The sequence below is a fragment of the Dysidea avara genome, chromosome 2 (genome assembly GCF_963678975.1).
Source record: "Dysidea avara chromosome 2, odDysAvar1.4, whole genome shotgun sequence".
Lineage (NCBI taxonomy): Eukaryota > Metazoa > Porifera > Demospongiae > Dictyoceratida > Dysideidae > Dysidea > Dysidea avara.
The window spans coordinates 24,038,912-24,063,188 of NC_089273.1; the positions used below are offsets into that span (position 1 = coordinate 24,038,912).

At 37.9% G+C, this 24,277-nt stretch overlaps 1 long non-coding RNA gene across 1 annotated transcript in view; it reads right to left on the reverse strand.

Moving 5' to 3' along the window:
- Positions 1-24,277, reverse strand: part of LOC136246910 (uncharacterized) — a 67,503-nt gene that overhangs the window by 24,970 nt on the left and 18,256 nt on the right. The window contains exon 2 of the long non-coding RNA XR_010696918.1: positions 1,884-1,959. This is a non-coding gene — a long non-coding RNA (uncharacterized lncRNA). The remainder of the gene's footprint in view (positions 1-1,883; positions 1,960-24,277) is intronic.

Genomic DNA, 24,277 nt, shown 5'->3' on the forward strand with positions numbered 1-24,277 from the left:
TGTCATCATGTTCACTTATCATAAAAGACTGGTTCACATACTAATCTGAATCAAGCATAATATTATTGTTTTCAATTCATAGTACTATGACAAAACACAAAGTTCTGATTTGTATTCTCTTGTTTAAAATATTCATAAAGCATGAAGGCTTCTTTTACTGTGGAAAGGTATCTACGTTTGCACTGTATTTATTCTAGCACCCACACAAAGGTATGTTAACTTCATAAAACGCGAACGCCTTATCCAATTGCCTTGAAATTTGGCACACAGAAGGGGGTATAAAGGCACATCTTGGTACCAACTTTGGCTGGAATACGATAAACTGGCAAAAGCTATTAGTGATTATTCACGAAAAATAACACCAATATGTTGTCACGCCCACAGGGTAAACCACTTACAGGAAGACACTGAAAATTGGTGGGTGAACAGGTTAACTACTGAACCTCAATCATTTTGTAGGTAGAAAGAAATCAAGCTAAAAACCACGAAAATACAACAAAAATACCAACAGTGTGTAACAATTATGCAATTGAGATTAGCTAATAAAAAAAACGACTACTTGCCAGGCCTACCAGAAAAACCGCTTGGAGTAATGCTTTGACAATCGCTGTACAGATGGAGTAATCATCATAGAAAGGCTCTTCAATGGTATAGAAGAATCAGACTTAAAGCCACAGAGTTATAACACGAGATCCAACTTAGTATAGCAAGTACGAGATCGAGATACTCTAATAGAGCAGTCATCCTAATAGAGCAGTCACCCTGAAAAGAATTGAAGAGATCAGCTAGAAACAAGCAACCTGCATAGAGATCAGCTACAAACAAATCACCCTGTAGAGCCAGCTACAAACAATTTACCCCTGTAGAGTCAGCTACAAACAAATCACCCTGTAGAGTGATGAGCTAGAAGAAGTTGCCTTGTAGAGAGTTCAGCCACAAACAAATCACCCTGTAGAGAGATCAGCTAGAAGAAATCACCTTGCAGAGAGTTCAGTTACAAAGAAACCACCATGTAAAGAGTTCAGCTGCAAACAAATCACCTTGTAGAGAGTTCAGCTAGAAACAATTCACCCTGTAGAGAGATTAGCTAGAAAAAGTCATCCTGTGGAGAGATCGGCTAGAAGAAGTTACCTTGCAGAGAGTTCAGCTGCGAACAAATCACCCTGTAGAGAATTCAGCTACAAACAAATCACCATGTAGAAAGATCAGCTAGAAGAAGACACCCGTAGAGTGTTCAGTTACAAAGAAACCACCATGTAGAGAGTTCTGTAATAAATATACGTATTATATATATATATATATATATATTATATAATTTGTACATTTACTGATAAAATCAGAAATAGTTAAAGTATTTAAAGTCTTCATCATCTTTTTCTTCTTCCTGTAGTAAAGAAAAAAAAAGATAGGTTAAAAAGCCCCAAAGCCGGCTATAGGCCAGCTTTGGGGTATACAAATACAAAAAGAAGTGAAATCTAATAAACAGCCAAGCTGCAAAAAAAGAGTGCGGCCTTCAAAAAGGCTATGGTGAAAAAAGATGTGAAATCCAAGGTAGCGGCCAAGAAATGGCTGTGATAGTAAGTTAATGGTAAAAATTTTAATAATGACAATTCAGGTGAATTTGGTGCCAAGACCAAATTCTACCTGAATTGTCATTATTAAAATTTTTACCATTATCCTACCATTACAGCCATTTCTTGGCCACCACCTTGGAATTCACATCTTTTTTCACCATAGCCTTTTTGAGGGCCGCACTCTTTTTTTACAGCTTGGCTGTTTTGGATTAACTATTATTGTACAGTAAGCTTAGTTATACATGCCTCAAGAAGTGACACAAAAAGGTAATATTTGACACTTTGAAGCCATACACAAATATATCTTACCATTCTCAGATTGATTGATGGCATCTAAACTTGTATAACTCTGAGCCATTGAGCTATAGATAACTTTTGAAAACTCCTAAGAAAGAGAAAGTATTAATGAGATAGACAATGACATACACATAAAAGTGCAGAAGAATATTATACAATATAATTAGTTTGCTCTTGTATACAGTACTGTCAGTAGAGAATTCAGCTAAAAATTTTAATAATAATAATTCAGGTGAATTCGGTGCCAAATCAAGCATCACCAAATTCACCTGAATTGTCATTATTTTTTTTTTTACCATTAACCTATCATCACAGCCATTTCTTGGGCGCCATTTTGGATTTCACATCTTTTTTCACCATAGCCTTTTTAAGGGCTGTACTCTTCTTTTTTACAGCGTGGCTGTTTTGGATTAGATGGAATTATCATCATGAAAAGTCCTTGCAGTAATATAGAAAGATCAAAGTAAAATCCACCAAGTTATAATACGAAATCCACCAAGTTATAATACGAAATCCAACTACGTGTAAAAAGTGCGCGATCAAAATACTCTAATAGTACACTCACCCTATTAGAGCATTCAGCATCATTAGTAAGTTGCTCTATTAGAGCGTTCAGCTATGTAACAAGTCACTGTGTAAAAGTTTAGCTATGCAACAAGTCACCCAGTAGAGATAAGCTACAGTGGTAGAGAATTCAGCTACAAACAAGTCACTCAGTAGAGAATTCAGTAAACCATTTCACCCTATAGAGAGTTCAGCTACATACAAACAAGCCACCCTGTACAGAGTTCAGCCACAAGCTAGTCACCCAGTAGACAGTTCAGCTACCAAAAGTCACCCTGTAGAGGGCTTAGCTACAAACAAATCACTCTGTGGGTTACTCAGCTATAAAAAGCCATCTTTTAGAGTGATCAGCTACTAACAAATCGCCCTCTGGAGAGTTCAGTTTAAAATTCTACCCTATAGAGAGATCAACTATAGAAATAAGTCACCTGCAGAGAGTTCAACTACAGACATATTCTCCAGTAGAGAGTTCAGCTACTAACAAGTCACACAGTAGAGAGTTCAGCTACAAACAAAATCACCCTGTGGAGAGTTCAGCTACAAACAAGTAACCCTGGAGAGAGTTCAGCTACAAGCTAGTCACCCGATAGAGAATTCATCTACATACAAATCACCTTGTGGAGAATTCAACTACAAACAAGCCACCCTGTAGAGAGATCAGCTAGAAAGAAGTCACCAGTAGGGTTCAGCTACAAATAGGTCACATTGTAGAGAGCAGACATGGGTCAAGCACTTAGGTCAAGGGCTTGAAGCACTTTTCAAGCACCTGTATAAGTGCTTAAGCAGAAGCACATATGCTCTAATTGAGTAAATGCTTCAAGTACAAAGTCAAGCACTATTTAAGTGCTTGATATAATTACTTAGTTACTTTATTAACAAACATACATAATGGTGCATGCAGTCATGCACCTATTGTTTTAAGCACTATTAATTTTTTATAAGGAACAAACTTCAATCTGTAAAAATTTCATCTTTCAATCTGCACCTCTCAGGCCTGAAGACTTTCCCTGCTACACCGAATAATTGTTCTACAGGTACACCTGATAGAACAATTATTCACATTTGATAGCACCTTATGGCTGTTAAATTAGAAGCTCATTGGATCAATGACTTTTGATAAGAGCTGGTAGCTTTTGTGCTTTAAAATGTGCTTATAGGCACTTAGAAATATAAGTAATTAAGTACCAGCACAAGCACAAATGCTGCACAGTAGCAAATACTTTTAAGCACTTCAAAACAAGTGCTTAAGGCTTATAAGTACAAGTGCTTAAGGCTTGACCCATGTTTAGTAGAGAGAACAGCTACAAAAAATCACTTTGTGGAGAGTTCAGCTACTGTAGAGAAGTCAGTGACAAAAAAGTCACCCTGCAGAAAGTTTAGCTACAATCAAGTCACCCTGTAGGCAGTTCAGCTACAAACATCACCGTGTAACAAATAAGTCACCCATTCAGCTACAAAATCACACACTAGAGAGTTCAGCTACAAAAAAGTCACAATGTAGAGAGCACAATTACAAACAAAGCAACCTGTGGTGAGTTTGGCTACAAGCAATGCACCTTGTAGGGAGTTCAGCTACAAGCAGTCACCCTGTAACAAAAAAATCACAACATATAGAGCTCAGCTACAAACAAATCAACCTGTGGAGAGTTCAGTTATAAACAAGTCACCCTGTAGAGAGTTCAGCAACAAACAAGACATCTAGGGTTCAGCCACAAACTAGTAACCCAGTAGTGAATTCAGCTACAAAAAAATTACCTGTACAGATTTCAGCTACAAACTAATCACAGTGTGGAAATTTCAGCTAGAAACCAATCACCCAGTAGAGAGTTCAGCTACAACAAGTTTCCCTACAGAGAGTCTAGCTACATTGGAAGTCACTCTGTAAGAGAGTTCAGCTAAAAACATGTTACCTTGTAGTTGTGGAGATTTCTGCTACAAGCCAGCCAACTTGTAGATGTAATAATACAGTATTTTTAAATGCATCATTATATATAAACAAAATACAGAAGACTTCTGTTCTTGATCTCTTCCTTCTTTCTGCAGTAAAGAAATGATATCTATACCAAAACAGCCAAGCTATGAAAAGGGTGCGGCCCCAAAAAAGGCCAGAGTATGATGCTGATACAATCATTTAAAATGATCAGATGATCATTAAAAATGATTGATGACTTTTTCTTGATTGGCAATTCTTGAATGCCCTTTTAATTTCATAACTTTTTCAACCTGGTTATTTGGAGGTTGCACCTGTTTTTCATAGCTGGTTGTTTAGGTGGTATAGATATCACTTCTTTTTATAATTACAGTATAAATTCCAAAATAAGGTGGTTTTAGAACTGTCGTTTTATCAAACGGTACAGTAGTACCATTTACGCAGTGAAGATTTTGTGGGCTGCCCAAAATTCCATCTTTAAAAATTATCCTAGTGACATTTTATGCCATTAAAATCACCTTTACAGAATAGTACTAGTCCATATAATACATAAAACAACATTAAATACAACAAAACACTTACAGGTGGCCGGATATAAAAATAATGTTTAAAAATCGCCAAAACTCGAATTTTAGTCTCACTGCCTCACTGACTGCCTCACTGACTGCCTCACTGACTGCCTCACTGACTGCCTCACTACCTCACTGACCACAGTCGCAAGGCTAGAGACCAAACAAAGCAGTGCATAGCCACCATAACACACTCACCAGTGGGATGTGCCTTTTGGGTTTCTGACGAGTGTTGGCCCTCTGGGTCTGCACCTTGTCTTTCCTTCCATCTTCAATCAGGCTGCTTGTCTTCTTCCTCCAATGAAACCATATTAAGGTATTGTATTAACACTTTCTTTCAGCAGCATAATATAGATGCCACAGAATTATTTCAGAGACGGATTTTAGATGCAGTTCAATCCCAGCGCTACTATAAGAGATATAATAGCTAGATATATGATTGGGATCCCATTCGCGATAGGTTCACAGCCATGTCCATTAATTAAAGATCTAGGTGGACTAATAGCAATAAAGTACAGAGACCATACCTCTTAGCCAATCTAGCTGTTTACTTAACAGTAAACAAGATGACCTCACCCGCTATCAGTCTAGCTAGCTGCACACATCTGGCTGACTAGAGATATACTCTAATACAACAGTCACCCTAACACAAAAGTCAAAAGTTACATTGTAGCTAGCTGTGCTACAACAAAAACTAAACTAGTATATATAAATTTTTAAAATGTTTCTTTTAAAATGAATTAGGGATTTATGCAACAAAAGTAGTGAAACAAGAGATGAATGATGGTATTACAGCATAGCTCAGTGGGAAAGTCCCTACTTTGGCACATTACAGTAGCTACAACAATTATTTTGTTCAATGCCACCAAAGTATGGACTTTCCCAATGAGCTATGCTGTAATACTATCATTCATTTCTTGTTTCACTACTTTTTGTTGCATAGATCCCTACTTAATTTTTAAATTAACTTCTTTCTTTTAATAATAGTTACTTTTTCATTACTTTAGGAAGAAAAGGTTAGTTTTTGTGAATTATCACACAGTACAATAGTACTGTAAAGTAGGGATGACAAAGGTATGGGCATGTCCCATGATAAGAAAACCTGCCTTGATTTCCCCTCATGATAACACAGTATTGCTTGGGTAAAATCTAACCCAAATGTATCTTTAAATTGACTTGAAATGTTTTGTCAAGTTGCTATAAATTAATATAAAGATACACATTAAAAAGGAATTTTCAACTGACTGCCTGCCAACCTGATGCATTCATTCAGGCAAGCATAGCAGAAAGTGGCTACAGCTATGGCCCTGCTTCTTTCACAGAACGGTTTTGAATTCACTTAAGAAGAAACCTTTAGCATACTGATAGATATACAATATGTGCACTATTGTTTTATTTTTATCATTCCATATACTACAGCAGCAGTACAGCTTTTATCTCCAGATGCACACATTTCACAGTGTTATGCACCAACATATTGGAATACATGTGCAGGTAATTTGGTGAGTTGTTCTTTTTGCAGTTCTCCATTGTAGACGAGATGTCGCCTGCCACAAGGAAATGGACAGCTCGTGGAATGGTATGCACAAAGCATATGTATGAAAGCTGACTGCTATTGTGAGTTAGTCTGGTGTAGCTACATTTAAGTGAATTAGCTGGTGGCTACGCCAGACGTCAGTGCCATTGGTATGTATCAGTAGTTCAGGTGCAGCTGGAATGTAAGTGTACAGCCCTTGTGCTTTTATTAATACAAGTACACAAAAAGTTGGAATTTTCATCTAGAGTAGGGACCATAGCACATCAATAAAAAGCACTGAAACAAGTTGGAGTAGTGCATGATGTAAAACAATCAGAAGTGTTATCCCTATTGTGCTCAAGATACCATAATGGAAATGCACAGTTATAACACTTCCTATTGCTTTACTTTGATTTAATATTGTGCGCTGCTTCAGCTTGTTTCAGTACTTTTAATTGATATGCTATGGTCCCTACTGTAGTAGAAAATTCCAATTTTTTCTGTACTTACTTGTTAACGATTTTGTAAATAATTATTATGACTGTTGAACCCACACATACCGCATCTGAAATGGCGCTTTATCAATTATTGTCTGAAAAGTGAAGTACAGTATCTATTATGCTTCATTGTCAGCTATGTTCAACCCGTTGCACAGCAATACAAATCAATAACTGTTCGAAAAGCACCTCAGCAATCAAAGTAGCCACCATGAAAAATATGGACAATTTCTGTTATGAAGGAAAGCCATCACATGCTAGTGCAAAATTGACACTTTTCACTGCCAGCAAAGATGAATGGGACACAAAAAAGACAGTTGTAAGTCCACGAAGAACGCATTGTGCATACTGCAATATGCCAAAAGGCACTTCTCGGGCCAAAGGAACATTGAGCAGTGAAAACATCAAGCCCGTAGCCTTAGCAGTTATTGACTTACGCTTGTCTGAAGCATCAGTAGGTCAGTAGAAAATTCTGTTGAATATATATTTTTTTAAATCCCGTAGCAACTTGATGAAAGCATTTTGGGTCAATCTGAGAGCTTGTTTGGGGTTAGTTTTACCTAACCAATACTGCCTCATTGTCGTCTGATAATTATTAGATCAAGCTTGTTGTAGATCATGATCTCACTCATGAAGAACAAGCTATTTACATATGTGATGGTAGCTAGCTTTTTAATAGTGGCCATGAATTTACAAAAACGTTCACAAATACAAAAAAAGTAAGAATTTAATTATTAATTTAACTTTTCCGTGATGCCCTTAGGACTTGCCCATTCATGTTAACGAATGTAGTCATAATGTTAGTTGATGCTGACCCAAAATTGAAATTTACAAGTTGGTATGTATACGTATATATGTGACCATCTCAGCAAAAACCAACTAGTTCGCACAATTACAAAAAAAATTTTTATTCACTCACTATTATTTGCAGTGTCCAAGGAATGGATCACCAAAGTTTCAGCTTTCTGTGGTCTGTAGTTTTGAAATTACAGCACTAGAAATTAGGAAGAACAAGGAAATCGATTTGTACAGTAACTGTACTAAAAATAAACTACAGGCACTTGCATTTGCAGCCATAACTTCCGTTTGGATTAGTCTACAAAGTTGGAATTTGGCGTACAATGTTCACCATGAATTGGCAGATCAACCAATGTACAGTTTTATCCTTGTAGTCACTTGCACATTGGCATACGAAGGCGGTTTGTTAGACGAGATGATGATGATCTTGTTTACGTTTACTACATTGTAAACAAACACACATGACACTCATACCGTTGAAGCTACAAAAACGAAACAAAGAGTTTCAAACTCTCCATGAGCAGGCAAATAAGATGGTACGCATATAGTTTTAATTGATTTAAGTCTTCCGTCTTCGAGTACTGGGCCAATAAAACCATGCATATTTTTTCTTGTAGCATGTGTAATTTTACAAATCATTTTAATTTTTTTTGCTATTATAATGCACACATAAGCAGTTCAATCAGACAAAGGGAGCTTTCTCTCACACACCACCAGAGAGAAGTCTGTCAAATCTCTCTGGGGCCGACCAGCAGTAGAATGGCTGCCTAGAAGACACATAATGGCTGATCACAATAAGGAAAAAGACAATATGCAGCGAATAAAGGAGATGACAACATTATTATTTCAGGCTCTGCTTTGTAGTGAGAAGTGATGATAGTCGTTTGTATGTAATTTCTGTTGGTTTGCTCATTTCTCCTAAAGCAGAAAACACAAGAGGTGTGATTGGTGCCCTCTCTATTTCACAAACACGTTGTTCATAATTCCTTCATTTTCCTTGGTCATGTGATCGGAAACAGCTGGCAGAAGAGGTGGCTGCCAACAAATTGAAAACACGAACATCAAAGAAAGCTTGTTGATGGTGAACAACCCAGAAACCTTGAGCTCTTATGTCCAAACGAGCACCGCATTCAGTGTTTGCAGGGTGATGAAAGAATCGTTCATTGGTAACAGGCTGCAAAGTAGGATCAGTGGCTACATTAGGACACACTTTTAACATTAATTGGGCAGTAAGGTCTCTGATCTCATTGCGATGTATAGTTGGATAACACCATGGGAGCAAGTAAGTGCATGTTCAACTGTGAAAGAAGTACCACAAACACATTCAGTAGGTAGATGAGGTAAAGGCCAGCCATATCAAAGACAAACTGCATCTCAAAAATCACTCTTGTGCAATGAAACACCATGCTCATCAATAGGTAGAACAGTCAACCAGCTGGATGCCCCCTTCAAACTAGCAATCTCTCTTGCTTTCTGCAACTCTAAAGAAAGCAAGGGGTGAATAGCAGCAGCCAGCTCCTCAGAGCTGTGACGATTTGTAAGATGGACTTTCTGTGTTGTACATTGAGTGCATTGATAGTAAACTCAGCTATCTGCTCCACAAGTAGAGATACCAAGGAACTTGTCACTTTTAGCGAAGAATCAAATTGGACAGCACAAGACACACAAGGGTTAACAATGCCAAGACCACCCAGTCATGAAGGTAGTGAAAGCAATTGTCTTTCAAGGTCACTGAACACACACTTACCAGTTAAGGTGGGCAATAACTGCATACGAATACAATGTTCTAAGGGGGAGAGTAACTCATTAATATTGGGTAAGGTTCTGAATAAGTAAATCCATCTTCCAAACAATCCATGAGTTAAGGCAGAAAATGCAGCATGTGGCTGTGTACCAGCAAATTCACACAACTTAGATATTCATTATAACTAACCTTCTCATTTACATACGACTTCACAAAAGTTGGAGATCCCACAGCAGAGCCAAGATAATGCCTTTCTTCAGAAGTGATTTGAATACCAGTATCTGCAAAAATAGAGTGAGCTTGTGCTAGATGTACTTCCTTGACAATCAAAAAAGTTTTAAAAGAGTTGTTTAATTATTTTTAAATTACGATTTCTCAATACGCATGCTTGTGCAAACTAGACGGGTTTTCGCTGAGACAGTCACATATAATAAATTCAGTGGTTGGTCTTGGGTGATTAATAGCTATTTGGGTGTTACATACACATCAGGCAAATCACTCGGGCCCATGAAACAACTACTACATAGCCATAGCCATGAACAAGTAAGCAAAGAATTATAAAAGAATTATATTAGCTAATTAGCTAGATCCTTTGACTTTGGCATCACATCGATAGGTATTTTCTGCATTGGTAGAGAACAGTAATTGTCATTGTATCTGTAAATAAAAACAATGATTTTTGTAAAAGCAAACTGATACTTCAATTGATACCTTAATTGTTATTGATATGGTACTTCTAAAACTTAGGTTCTCATGCAGCTAATGCTATATCACTCTAGCTAAATATGTAATCGATCCATGTAAAAAAAATTTTTTTATTACTAATTCAGCTAGATAATTAGATTTGTAAATACTGTAATTTAATGTATTTCATAATTCATGAATTATTATGTAATTCCATAATTACATTCAAATAAAGAAGTTTGCCTCAATAAATGGACATTATTTTGCTTAACACTGTAACTTTCTTAAATTAACCAGAAGTAATTCACAAATGCCTTTGTCTCATTGTAAAAGTAATTTAATCAAAAACAGCCAAGCTGTAAAAAAGGGTGCGGCCTCCAAAAAAGCCAGGGTAAAAAAGATGTGAAATCAAAAGTGGCAGCCAAGAAATGGCTGTGATTGTAGATTAATGGCAAAAATTTTAATAGCGACAATTCAGGTGAATTTGTGTGGCCTCTTCCTAGGATTCGGTACCAAATTCGCCTGAATTGTCATTATTAAAATTTTTGCCATTAACCTACCATCACAGCCATTTTCTTGGCTGCCACCTTTGATTTCACAACTTATTTTACCCTGGCTTTTTTGGAGGCCGCACCCTTTTTTACAGCTTGGCTGTTTTTGATTAAATATCACTTCTTTTTGCATATTCATACCTAAAGCCAGCTTATGGCCAGCTTTAGGTATTTATTAACTTGTCTTTTTCTTCACCATAGAAAGAAGATTATTATGAAGATTTAAAATGATTTGTTTAGCTACATGTACATTTAGGTAATGGTGTTGATTGATCATAAAGATAAATCACACAGTTCGCAGCTGAATACTCTACAGGGGAATGTGTATGTAGCTGAAAGTTCTACAGAGAAGTAACTGTACTCTTTGACTATATGGTGAATGGTTTGTAGTTGAACTCACCACAGGGTTGCTTATTTATAGCTGAAACACTATATGAAATGTAGATGAATTCTCTCTTGTTTCTAACTGATCTGTCTATAGGGTGATTGTTTCTTATCTAGCTGACATTTCTACAGGGTGACTGTTTCAAGCTGAGCTCTCTACAGGGTGATAGCTGATCTTTCTACAGGGTGACTTATTTCTAGCCAATCTCTACAGGGTGAATTATTGTGTCTAGCTGATCTTTCTACAGGGTGACTTGTTTCTAGCTGATCTCTTTACAGGGTAACTTGTTTCTAGCCGCACTGTCTACAGGGTGACTTGAAATGTAGTTGAACTCCCTTCTGGGTGACTTGTACAGGGCAATTTGTTTCTAGCTGATCTCTCTACAGGGCTGTTTGTTTCTACTGAGCTCTCTACAGGGTGGCTTGAAAAATAGTTTAATTCTTTGCATGTAACAGGGTAACTTGCCTAACTGATTTCTCTACAGGGGGATTTGTTTCTAACTGAATACTGTACAAGGTAATGTATTTCTAGCTGATCTTTCTACTGAGAGAGTTTTCCATAGCTGGACTCTCCATGGGGTGACTTGAAAAGAAGTTGGGCTCTTACAGGGTGACTTGATCATGCTGATCTCTCTACAGGGTGCTTGTTTCCAGCTGATCTCTCTATGGAGTGATTTTTCTAGCTAATCTTTCTACAGCATGATTTGATCTGACTTATTTTTAGCTGAACTTACAGAGAACAACCGATGAAAATACAATGGTAAACCATGAAATTTCATGTAGTATACATGGACACTACCTATGAAATTTTGGCAGTTCATGGACACTGCTGATGAAAATTTAACAATTCACGGACACTGCCTATGAAAATTAATGGCCACTGCAACCATGAAATAATTTGTGGTGCTATAAAATTTCCATAAAATCTTCACTTTTCATGAATTCATGTCCATGAAATGACTTTCATGGCACTTTTTGGGAATTATTTTACTATTCATGGATAATCCATAGGTGTTTCATGGCACTGTTCTCTGGTAGTGCTACACGGTGACTTCATCCTATCTGATCTCTGTACAGGATGACTTGTTTCTAGCTAATCTTTCAACAGAGTCATTTGTTTCAAGCTGATCTTTCTACAGGGTGATTTGTTCCTTGCTTATCTCCCTACAGGGTGAATTGTTTCTAACTAATCCTTCTACAGGGTGATTTGATCTTTTTACAAGGTGCAGCTAATCTCGCTACAGGGTGACTTGTTTCTAGTTGATCTTTCTACAGGTGAGCTGATTTCTGTACAGGATGACTTCTTACTGGCTGAACTCTCAACAGGGTAACTTGTTTCTACCAGATCTCTCTAAAGGGTGATTTGTGTTGAGGTGATCTCTCTACAGGTTGATTTCTTTCTAGCTGCATGATCTCTACAGGGTAAATTGTTTCTAGCTGATTTCTCTACAAGGTTACTTTTTACTTGCTGAAATCTATACAGGGTGATTTGTTTCTGGCTGCATGATCTCTCTACAGGGTTATTTGTTTCAGGCTGATCTCTCTACAAAGTGATTTGTGTGATTTGTTTCCAGCTGATCTCTCTTCGTAGTGACTTGCTAATATATAGCTACATGAACTCTCAGTACATAGTGTACTTGTTTCTAGCTTATCTCTCTACAGGGTGGCTTATTTCTACTAAACTTTCTATAGGTTGACTGGAAACATAGCTGAACTCTCTGCAAGATGACTCATTTCTAGTTGATCTCTCTACATAGTGGTTTGTTTCCAGCTGATCTCTCTAGTGAGCGATTTGCTTCTAGCTGATCTTCTCTACTGACAGTCTGTGTGACTTGTTTCTAGCTGATCTTTGTACAGGGTAATCTGTTCTAGCTGATCTCTGTTTGCTTTTAGCTGATCTTTTCACAGGGTGACTTGTTTTTAACTCTACATGGTGATTTTATTTCAGCTGATCTCTCTACAGGATGCCTTGTTTCTAGCTGATTTATCCAAAAGATGATTTTTTATTTCCAGCTGGTCTCTCTACAGGATGATTATGTAGCTGATCTTTCTACAGGGTTATTTGTTTCTAGCTGATCTCTCTACAAGGTAACGTGTAGCCAGCTGAACTCTTAACAGGGTGACTTGAAATATAGCTGAACTCTCTTTAGGGTGACTGGTTTCTAGCTGAATACTCTACTGGGTGATTTGAAATGTGGTTTAACACTTTGCAAGATGAATTGTTGATTTGTTTCTAGCTGATCTCTCTATAGGGTGACCTTTTCTTAGTTAATCTCCATACACAGTGGCTTATAACAGTGTTAAATTCTCTACAATACATAGATGAATCCTTGAAGAAGTAATTATTCGATTCTTAGCTGACTGCTCTATTAGGATGAATGCTCTATTAGAGAGATTGCACACTTGTTACACCGAGTTGACTTTCGTAGTGTAACTTAGTAGTTTCATCTGATTCCTTGTAAACTACTGAAAGATCATTCTAAAATAATAATTCTACCTCTCTGCCTATTTTCAGCTGATTCCATTAACTATTTGCCCACCAAAAAATTGGACTGCAAATGTACAGTATTATGCTCTTACTGCCCTCCAAATTTTAAATAAATCGACCAAAGCATATGCAAGTTATTACGATTTTTCTAAAGTATGCGAGACGAAGAAAAAGATTAAGAAGAAAAATACGAAGAAAATAAGACAACTTTGAAGGTGTGTATCTCAGTGATGGATGGGCATTTCACGTCAAATTTGGAATAGGAAGTATCCTACCTCGAGGGAGTTTCCAAAGCATTGATTTCCCTTCCAAATATCTGCCATTGAACTCGCCGTAGAAAAGTAAACAATTTTCATCCTTAAAAATTAACTTACTCTTGTTTCCTTCTCATTTTAAGGGACAGTGTGATGATTATGTAGCTGTTTAACATTATTTAGTGCACTTGATAATTTTGGGGCCCAGGAAAATCATGAGTGCTGGCATTATGGACATAAAACTGTAAAGCTATACTGCATCATCGACCTGCAGTAGAAAGAATGTGGTTTACTCATATCAAACTACAGAAAGGAACACATGAACTATGGACCAAAATGAAACGGATGCTATCACTGAAAAGTGATGACACACTGGCTTGCCATTTTATCACTTCATCTCGGATCAGTGTATCGTCTCAGGGCGATATAAGTGAGGAGAACGATGGTCGCTTTACTGTTTCTTTTACCAGCACGACAAGGTATGGTATTTGTATATGCCACTGCATAGCTTCCCATTGTACCAGTGTTTCCATTACTGGCATTGACAAGTCCCAGGCATCTCACCAAGAAGCTGTTTCATTTTGTAATGCTAGTACTCTTAGGTAAATGATATAATTATGCATATATATATAAGTATGCCAATAATACTTATATTGCTGCGGCATACCTAATTATCCTCCTCACTCTGCTGTCAACACAAACTTTGTTCCGGCTTACTTCTCAGCACCTAGGAATCTGAATCACACCTAGCAACTGTGAATCTGAGTCATTCATGTATATATGTTTGTATAATTAGTTGAGAATTGTAATTTGAAGTAGTGACGAAGATGGCATCCAAACCGTTTCGGCTTTAGAGGGTTGCACAAATGTGAGAATAGCGGATGAATGTGAAACCACTTATACTGACTTCAGGTATTGAACTTGATGGCATGTGGTAATAATTTTGTAGGTTTTCATATTCTCTATAGAAATGCAGCCTACACAGCACGAATCATGTTGGTAGTGCCGAACCACAACTACCACAACAATCATGAGAATCAAAAAAACTGTAATGGTGATCTGATCTTCCATCAGAAATATTGAAAACAAACAAAAAAGTGGGATGTAACACCAATGCTCATAACCAAAGCCTATAGCTACATCCCCAAGTTTTTAGGTGTCATCTATCAAGAAAGAGCACCCACAACAATTACAATGAAACACAAATGACCCCTGTCACCAGGTCACCCGGCAAGAATACAAGATACCATAGCCCATAAACCACCTGAAGCTACTGCAACTCTGGTTGCTAATAAACGATCACGTTTTTCGAAATTATCAATACGTACTGGAAGTTGCACACTTGTTTCCATACATATGCACACATAGTATGTACAGCATAATATGCAGGCTCAGAATATCAATGCTCTCATTTAGCTCTGCTTTCCCTGAACCCCACCATCAGGGGCAGGAAACTTGTGACGAATGGCAAGTACCATACATGATGGGATTGCTCTACGATTGACACCACCTAGGTGTCCATGCTGCCAAAGAATCCATTGACAATGAGCTGCCTTGCAATAATGATCAGCTGAGTGGGTTATAGCATTATTGGAGACAGCACATCTTTGTTCAAGACCAGTAACCAGTGTTGAAAGTATAATCAGTAGTGGTAACACATGGCCTTTTTCTACAACAAATATTTTCCTTGGCTATCCCATACCTCTGCAGTGGCCACAAATACACCAGTTCAATTTGTCAGGAGCCTGTTGTAGCTGCTGTTAATTATGTGATCCATCCACTAATGCGTTTGCAATCTGAACAACCCCAGGTTGGTCATATGCTTCCACAATCGGTAAAAAGCAACTATCAGAAAATGAATTAGTGTCCACTAGAAGAATTGCATCCCTACGGATACATGTTGAAAGAGCCATGGAAAGGATTAAGAATTTTCATATATGTGACTGGATCTACAAAAACTGTTTTTATCGCCCAAGACAGGAAGTTTGATTTTTTCACACAAACACAAAGCTTAATGAATGCACTATCAAGTTTCACTACCACAGTCAACCAGAGTAAAGTGATCTGCTTTTGCTGGCTGCTTTATTAGAGCACAGTGGCGAGCCGTACGAGTGGTCTGGGGTCTTGATGGAGCCCTGGCCAACCAGGAGATGGCTGTGTGTGGCTGTACAGCTCCATGGTGTTGGACAATGGCCTGTGCTATAAATTTCCTTTCATTTTAGCCAGTTCTGAGCCCTGAATGGCCTATAACTTGGCCTAATTCATCCCAGCACATTTCTTTTCAATTTTGAACACCATCTTGCCCGCCTTCCAGGGCCCCCTCCTCCCACTCTTCTGGAGCTCGTCTGATACAGACAACCTTGGTTTAAAAACTATCTAAAATGGCAGGAAACTTAGGTGTTGACCACTTCTTCAGTGGATGATCAGGAAGGTAAGAAATTGTTGTGAAACGTGAAAATTTGGTATGCGTAGCTACCACCATTGGCCAGCTACAACATACTGAATATTTAAAACCGATGTTTCTCGATACTTTTGAATGGGCGATAAGACCGGTTTTCCCAGAGACAGTCACATATTTGATCGTACCATACCTTCCTCGTTGACAGATATTGCAGATAGAATCTTTTTTTGTGTGCTGTGTTCTAGCCAATGTTGCACCTCCTCTGTGTAAGTAAATGTAAATTGACATTGTTTACATATATTCTAAAAACCTGTATAGTAATGATATTGTTATTATCAAGACATACGATAGTGTGTCGTGCGGCCCAAGAAGCCGGCGCGCCACACCGTGAGTATATTAACAGGAAGAAAGAAAACGCAATTTTCACACCTATGTAGCTCTGTGATTCCTAATCTGATTGGAACCAAATTTGCTAGAGAAGTGTCGGCCAGTTAGGGGAGTCTACATACCAAATTTGAAGAAAATCGCTCCAGCTATTTCCGAGATACGAGTGAACAAAATTTCATTTTAATTTCTTCATTTTTTTCTTCTTCTACTTCATTTCGCACACTTCGCAAAATCCGCCATAAAACACGAATGCGTGCTCAAATCGGGCTGAAATTTGGCACACTTGAAGGGCTCATTAAGGCGGATTTCAGTACCAACTTTGGTAGGAATCCGATGAACATTCAGTTATGATCGATTATTCGTGTAAAATAAGGTCGAAGGTCTGTCACGCCTACAGGGTAAACCAGTGTTTATTCTAGGATTTCTCCTTTGAGGGGGAATAAGGAATTTGGGGGGTGACCAGGTGAAAGTCTGTTATATAGTTGTCCAAGTTCACAACTATATAAAAACAGTTGAGAAATACTTGCCAAACATGGCTGTGTCATGAGTGTTGATTTTTGTGATTGGGTGAAGCCAGATCATATGGTTGGTAAAGCTTGATGCACGAGTGTAGTAGTGATCACATAATGCTAGGACAACCATGTGCACCTCATGTGTACTGTACATAGTTATTCTATTAATAATGCACTGTATACCAAGTGTTGAATCTTTACAATTTGTGTGAGATCATGATCAGTATTGACCATCATTGTATGTATGATACCACAAAGCACTAGCAAATTACAAGATCTGCATGGGTGGATGTCTTCCAAGAAATAATCCAAAACTTGAAATTAAATATTAGGGCATTTTCATGGTTATAGCAAAACAAGAAAGTTTTTAAAAATCAGGCTTTCTGAGATTAAATGTGGGGGTATTTGTCCTAGCTGTGCATGCATGCCATTTTGAAAGTAGAATATTTTACAAATTACGCTTTCTGAGATTGAATTTAAGGACAATTTTGAGAGTTAAGCATGCTATTTTTCTATATAATTATACTGGGTAAACTTGAGCTTTAAGATATTGAATAGTCATCACTATATGCATGAATTTTTGTTAGCTGTATACTAGGAGGATTTTTAAAATTATTTGATCTGACACTGAATCTGAGAGGCCTTCAAGGTTACATTCACAATTTTAACCTGGGAAAATTTTACGAATTAACTATGCTGAGATTGAATCTGAGAGCATTTTTGATAAGTTTTGCGTGCCATTTTAAAGCCAGCTTAACCTATTAAGTATAGTGTAGTAGTTACTCACAATTTTAGGGGGTGAGTCTTAGATTTTAGGGGGGGAAAGTTCCCCCCCTAACAGTCCTAGAATAAACACTGGGGTAAACTCCTTGAAGGAATAAGCTGAAAATTGCTATGTAGATGGAGTAACCATCGTAGGAGTGCCTTTTTGTGATTTGAAAAGAATCGAGATAAAGACCATGAAGATATGACACAAAACCCAACCTGTGTCACAATTACGCAATCGATTTTTAAGAATAAAAAAAACTATTAATTTTCACGCCTACCAGGCAAACCGCTAAAAGCAATGAGCTGAAAATCGGTGTATAGCTGGAATAATCATCATAGAAAGACCTTGCAGTAGTACAGAAGAATCGGATTACAAACCACTGAGTTATGATTCGAAACCCAACTATGTGTAGCAAATGCGAGATCGAGATACTCTAATAGAACAGTCGGCTACGTTTATAACTTATTCCATTAAAGAATTATATTACATTGCAAGTTATTCTGTATGAAGTTCAGCTACAAACAGTTAATCTTACTAGTGGGACAAAAAAATTATTAATTTTCAACAAATAGAATAGGGATCAAAGATTTGATTTTGAAAAAAACTGCGTAAACAAGAAGTAATAGGGATGATAATCCACAAAATTCTATGCATCATCAGTTCAAAGCAAGTTATTTGAATACTGTACACTCAATTTGCGATTCCTATTTCAACATTTTAACAAAATTTAACCACAAGTTGAAATAGGAATCGCAAATTGAGTGTACACTATTCAAATAACTTGCTTTGAACTGATGATGCATAGAATTTTGTGGATTATCATCCCTATTACTTCTTGTTTACGCAGTTTTTTTCAAAATCAAATCTTTGATCCCTATTCTACTTGTTGAAAATTAATCATTTTTTTGCCCCACTAGTTTCATGATTTTTTTCATGTCCATGCACATGGACTACTTCTTAAATATACGTTCAACAGTACATGATTGTTTAATAAAGAAACCCATTGTAATATCAACTGGCAATAAACAATTACATAAATAAGTTTAATAAACAATTAGTTAACAATACAGTTAACAATACCACTTTCCTTTGACGAGTAGATAAATCCACTAGTGTGACCGTTTACTGCAACGAAGCGGTGCGAAATCTCAACACGAGTAAAACACACGCTTGACAAAACGTGGTCGACTCCAATTAAAGTGCTGAGTATACGGAGTATCCCGCTTTTTATTTTTCAATCGCGTACGGAAGGGACACACCCCTTTTCAATTCGAAATTTACCAGTGTGTTCCAATAGCTTACAAGCCTTGTTATGTCGACTCTTAGCTAGTAAACAGCTGAAGAATATAATAGAAAGTATACACGAAAGGCGTACAGTAATAGTTTAAGTGACGAGGTGCGGGCCACACCCCCTTCACTGTCTCGTAATGAAGGAAGTCTAAAACCCGAGTTTTAGCGAACAATAGTTATGTTTAATGTTTAGTGTGATACAACTTGATGCATTTTAGTCCTGTGAGCTAAAGAAATGGAATTTAAAACAATTCTATATTATCATCTGTATGGCTTCTCGATCGAATGGCGTCTCGAAGAGTGATTCTTGCTCTATATCTCGCAATCGCATTAGAGAGGGAAGATTTTAATACCACACAGACCTGGGTACGAATGTTTTTTAAATACGCCATACGTTTTTAGGGCTGATATCTACTTCCTACGAGCTGTAGGCGCGCGAAACAAGAAAGAAAGAAGAAAGAAGAAGATGGAGAATCTAACCATTTTCAAAATTTTAAAAAACACCTAAAACCATTTCCCTTACTTTTAATACTTGTTGGCTAGTGTTGTAAACACAAAAGAAAGGTCTAGAATGTTTTAGAAATAAAATCTAAAGCCCGGAAGGCTGCTTTTGGCGTGCGTTCTATTAGAGTGTTTTGAAAAATTTCTGCCTGATCCCTATTATGTACCACTACCGTGGTACATGATAGACAATTCAGCTAGAAACAAGTCACCCAGTAGAGAGATCAGCTAGAAGAAGTCACCTTATAGAGAATTCAGCTACAAATGTAGAGAGTTCAGCTGCAGACAAATCACCCTGTAGAGAGTTCAGCTACGAAAAGATCACCCTGTAGAGAGTTCAGCTAGAAGAAGTCACCTTGTAGAGAGTTCAGCTACAAAGAAACCACCATGTAGAGAGTTCAGCTGCAAATAAATCATTCTGTAGAGAGTTCAGCTACAAATAAATCACCCTGTAGAGAGATCAGCTAGAAACAAGTCACCCTGTAGACAGATCAGCTAGAAGAAGTTACCTTGTAGAGAGTCCAGCTACAAAGAAACCATCATGTAGAGAGTTCAGCTAGAAGAAGTCACCTTGTAGAGAGTTCAGCTACAAAGAAACCACCATGTAGAGAGTTCAGCTGCAAATAAATCATTCTGTAGAGAGTTCAGCTACAAATAAATCACCCTGTAGAGAGATCAGCTAGAAACAAGTCACCCTGTAGACAGATCAGCTAGAAGAAGTTACCTTGTAGAGAGTCCAGCTACAAAGAAACCATCATGTAGAGAGTTCAGCTAGAAGAAGTCACCTTGTAGAGAGTTCAGCTACAAAGAAACCACCATGTAGAGAGTTCAGCTGCAAACAAATCATTCTGTAGAGAGTTCAGCTACAAATAAATCACCCTGTAGAGAGATCAGCTAGAAACAAGTCACCCTGTAGACAGATCAGCTAGAAGAAGTTACCTTGTAGAGAGTCCAGCTACAAAGAAACCATCATGTAGAGAGTTCAGCTGCAAACAAATCACCCTGTAGAGAGTTCAGCTACGAACAGATCACCCTGTAGAGAGTTCAGTTAGAAACAAGTCACCCTGTACAGAGATAAGCTAGAAGAAGTTACCTTGTAGAGAGTTCAGCTACAAAGAAACCATCATGTAGAGAGTTCAGCTGCAAATAAATCACCCTTTAGAGAGTTCAGCTAGAAACAAGTCATCCTGTAGTGAGATCAGCTAGAAGGATCATCTTGTAAAGAGTTCAGCTACAAAGAATCACCCTGCAAATAGTTCAGCTACAAACAAGTCATCCTGTAGAGAGATCAGCTAGAAGAAGTTACCTTGTAGAGAATTCAGCTACAAAGAAACCATCATGTAGAGAGTTCAGCTGCAAACAAATCACCCTGTAGAGAGTTCAGCTACGAACAGATCACCCTGTAGAGAGTTCAGTTAGAAACAAGTCACCCTGTACAGAGATCAGCTAGAAGAAGTTACCTTGTAGAGAGTTCAGCTACAATGAAACCATCATGTAGAGAGTTCAGCTGCAAATAAATCACCCTTTAGAGAGTTCAGCTAGAAACAATTCATCCTGTAGAGAGATCAGCTAGAAGGATCATCTTGTAGAGAGTTCAGCTACAAAGAATCACCCTGCAAATAGTTCAGCTACAAACAAGTCATCCTGTAGAGAGATCAGCTAGAAGAAGTTACCTTGTAGAGAATTCAGCTACAAAGAAACCATCATGTAGAGAGTTCAGCTACAAACAAATCACCCTGTAGAGAGGTCAGCTACGAACAGATCACCCTGTAGAGAGTTCAGATATAAACAATTCACGCTGTAGAGAGATCAGCTAGAAGAAGATACTGTACCTTGTAGAAAGTTCAGCTACAAACAGATTACTCTGTAGAGAGTTCAGCTATGAATAGATCACCGTATAGAGAGTTCAGCTACAAGCAATTCACCCTGTAGAGAGTTCAGCTACAAAGAAATCATCATGTAGAGAGTTCAGCTGCAAACAAGTCACCCTGTAAAGTATTCAGCTACAAACAAACTGCCTTGTAGATAGACCAGCTATAAACAAGTCACCCTGTAGACAGATCAGTAAGAAGAAGTTACCTTGTAGAGAGTTCAGCTGCAAACAAATCACCCTGTAAAGAGTTCAACTACAGACAGATATCCCTGTAGAGAGTTCAGGTAGAGTCAAGTCACCCTGTAGAGAGAATCCTGTAAAGAGTTCATCTACGTACAAGCAAATCACCCTGTAGAGAGTTCAACTACATTTCAAGTCACCCAGTAGAGAGATCAGCTGCAAATTATCCTGTGGGAATTAATTCACATGTAATAAATATATGCATTAGCGTAACTCACCGGTTATCGACCAGTTAACGTTTCTCGCGTCATAAATCAGCCATACAATGTCATAGAACAGTGAGAATTTCAACACAACTAGATAAAGTATCGCCTAATACATCTGATAAATATCATTCCCACAATTTGAACTACGCAAATACAGTGGTGATTATAGCTAAGGGCGTACGTTCATCTATTATCGACCGTCTCTATCTATTCTCGATTCAGCTTTTCTGTATATTCCAATTAGCTATTATCGACTTTTTCCAAGAAACTGGTAATAGATCGCTATGAATTTCATGAAGCAATACAACTATGCAAACAGTCTAACCACTATTACGAGAAGGGTCTACACCTAAAAAATGAATCCATTTGAACCTATAGTTCAAGAGTTATGCACACACAAATTAGAATTTATATTTACAGATTCCACATATTATATACAAGTCATTGTTAACTTGTAAGCACTGGCTGTGCATCCGCTTCTTGCACCGTTCATTAGTACACTCAACCCACTCCCTCATCAGCTTCCCAGCACTTGACAAATCATCCTGGTATAACCCAAAGCATACGGCACATTCATTACTAGAAATTTCATTGTCTTGTACACTATATTGATCTTCGTCTTCTACTTCTGAGTCAGAAGATAGCTCAGCTACCACTGGTGCCTTCTGTGTCTTGTTTGCAGACCTCTTGTGTTTCTTTGCTCTTTGCTTTGCTCTCTCTTCATCCTTTTCTTCTTTTCCTTTTCAATTAGAAGTGGTAAAGACTCAGCACTTGTGAGCACTCTAGCAGTTGATTTAGATTTGGTGGATGCTTTTGATACTACTCTTCTTTCACCCAAAATTTCCCGAAACTCTGACACAAACACTCTGGTATTTGCTAGACTAGCTGAAAGACTGTACGTAGGCTGTTCTGGTGATGGCACTACATTTTCCTTGTCTACTGTACTGTCCATAGGCTGTTCTGGTGATGGCACTACATTTTCCTTGTCTGCAGTACTGTTATCTTCGGTACTAGCATTACAGTTCAGTGGTTCAGCTTGCTTCCCATTTACCTGTGTCTCTATGGTGGTGCTCGATGACAAATTCTCTGGAAAGTCATCTGGATGTTGTTGTTGTAGCCATGACACATACATTTGATCGTCATAAATGTTGTAGCCATTATCATATCTTCTTTGAAACAATTTAATTTGCCCCTCACTGTATGAAACAGGTGATAGTCCCGGACCACTTTCTTCTAGACTGTGTTCACTAAATCCATCTCGTGAAACACTTGAATGTTCATTAGGCTGTGTCACTGCTGGCATCATTACTGGTGTTGCTTCTGGTATCTTATTAGATATTGAAGAATTATCATATGGCTTGATGGCAGTGGAATTGAATGGATAAACATCCACCTTTCGAAAACCGGATACAATTGTATGTGGTTGTATAGACAAAAACCAAGCCTTGTTGAAAAGTGATGAGAACTGAAATCTGGTAACCACTTTACCAGGGTTGTCGGCCATGTACTCATGACAAACTCTAGAACAATGCTTTTAAAAGGGCCAAAAAAAGCTCACATCAAGAGGCTGAGCGACATGAGTGGTATGGGGTGGCAAGCAAAAAAGAATAATTTCATTTTCAGCTGCAAACTTTATAGCCTCCAAAGTAAAATGGGAGGAATGGCCATCTAAAAGTAACAACACAGGTCGAGAAGGTGGAATACTTTTGTGAACTGTTTACTCAGCCACTCAAAAAACAGCTCGTGGTCTGTCCACCCTTGGGGTTAGGGCTGGGCGGTTTCTCGGTATTATAGTAATACCGCGGTATTGCAATGAAACGATATCTGTATCGCGTAGATTTCGGTGAAACGATAATATCACGATATCGATATTATTACGATTTTTAGTGTTTGTGACAGCTTTTTAAGCCCTTAAGGTTGTTATAATGCACACGTGATACTACTGCAAACAAGGAGCTAGTACTAGCTAGTCAATTTTTTTTTACAAAGATCGAGATACTCTAATAGAACAGTCAGCTAGGATCGAGATACCCTAATAAAGCAGTCAGCTACTCTAATATAGCAGTCATCTTTAATAACCGCGATAAATAGTAATATCGTGATATATTTCTGCACGATATATCATGAAGCAAAACTCCAATACCACCCAGCCCTACTTGGGGTGACATTGCATATTTTGTATCTGGTACCTCACCTCTAGTCCATTCATAGTTTAAGCGTTCCCCCTTAAAAATCACCATTGGTGGTA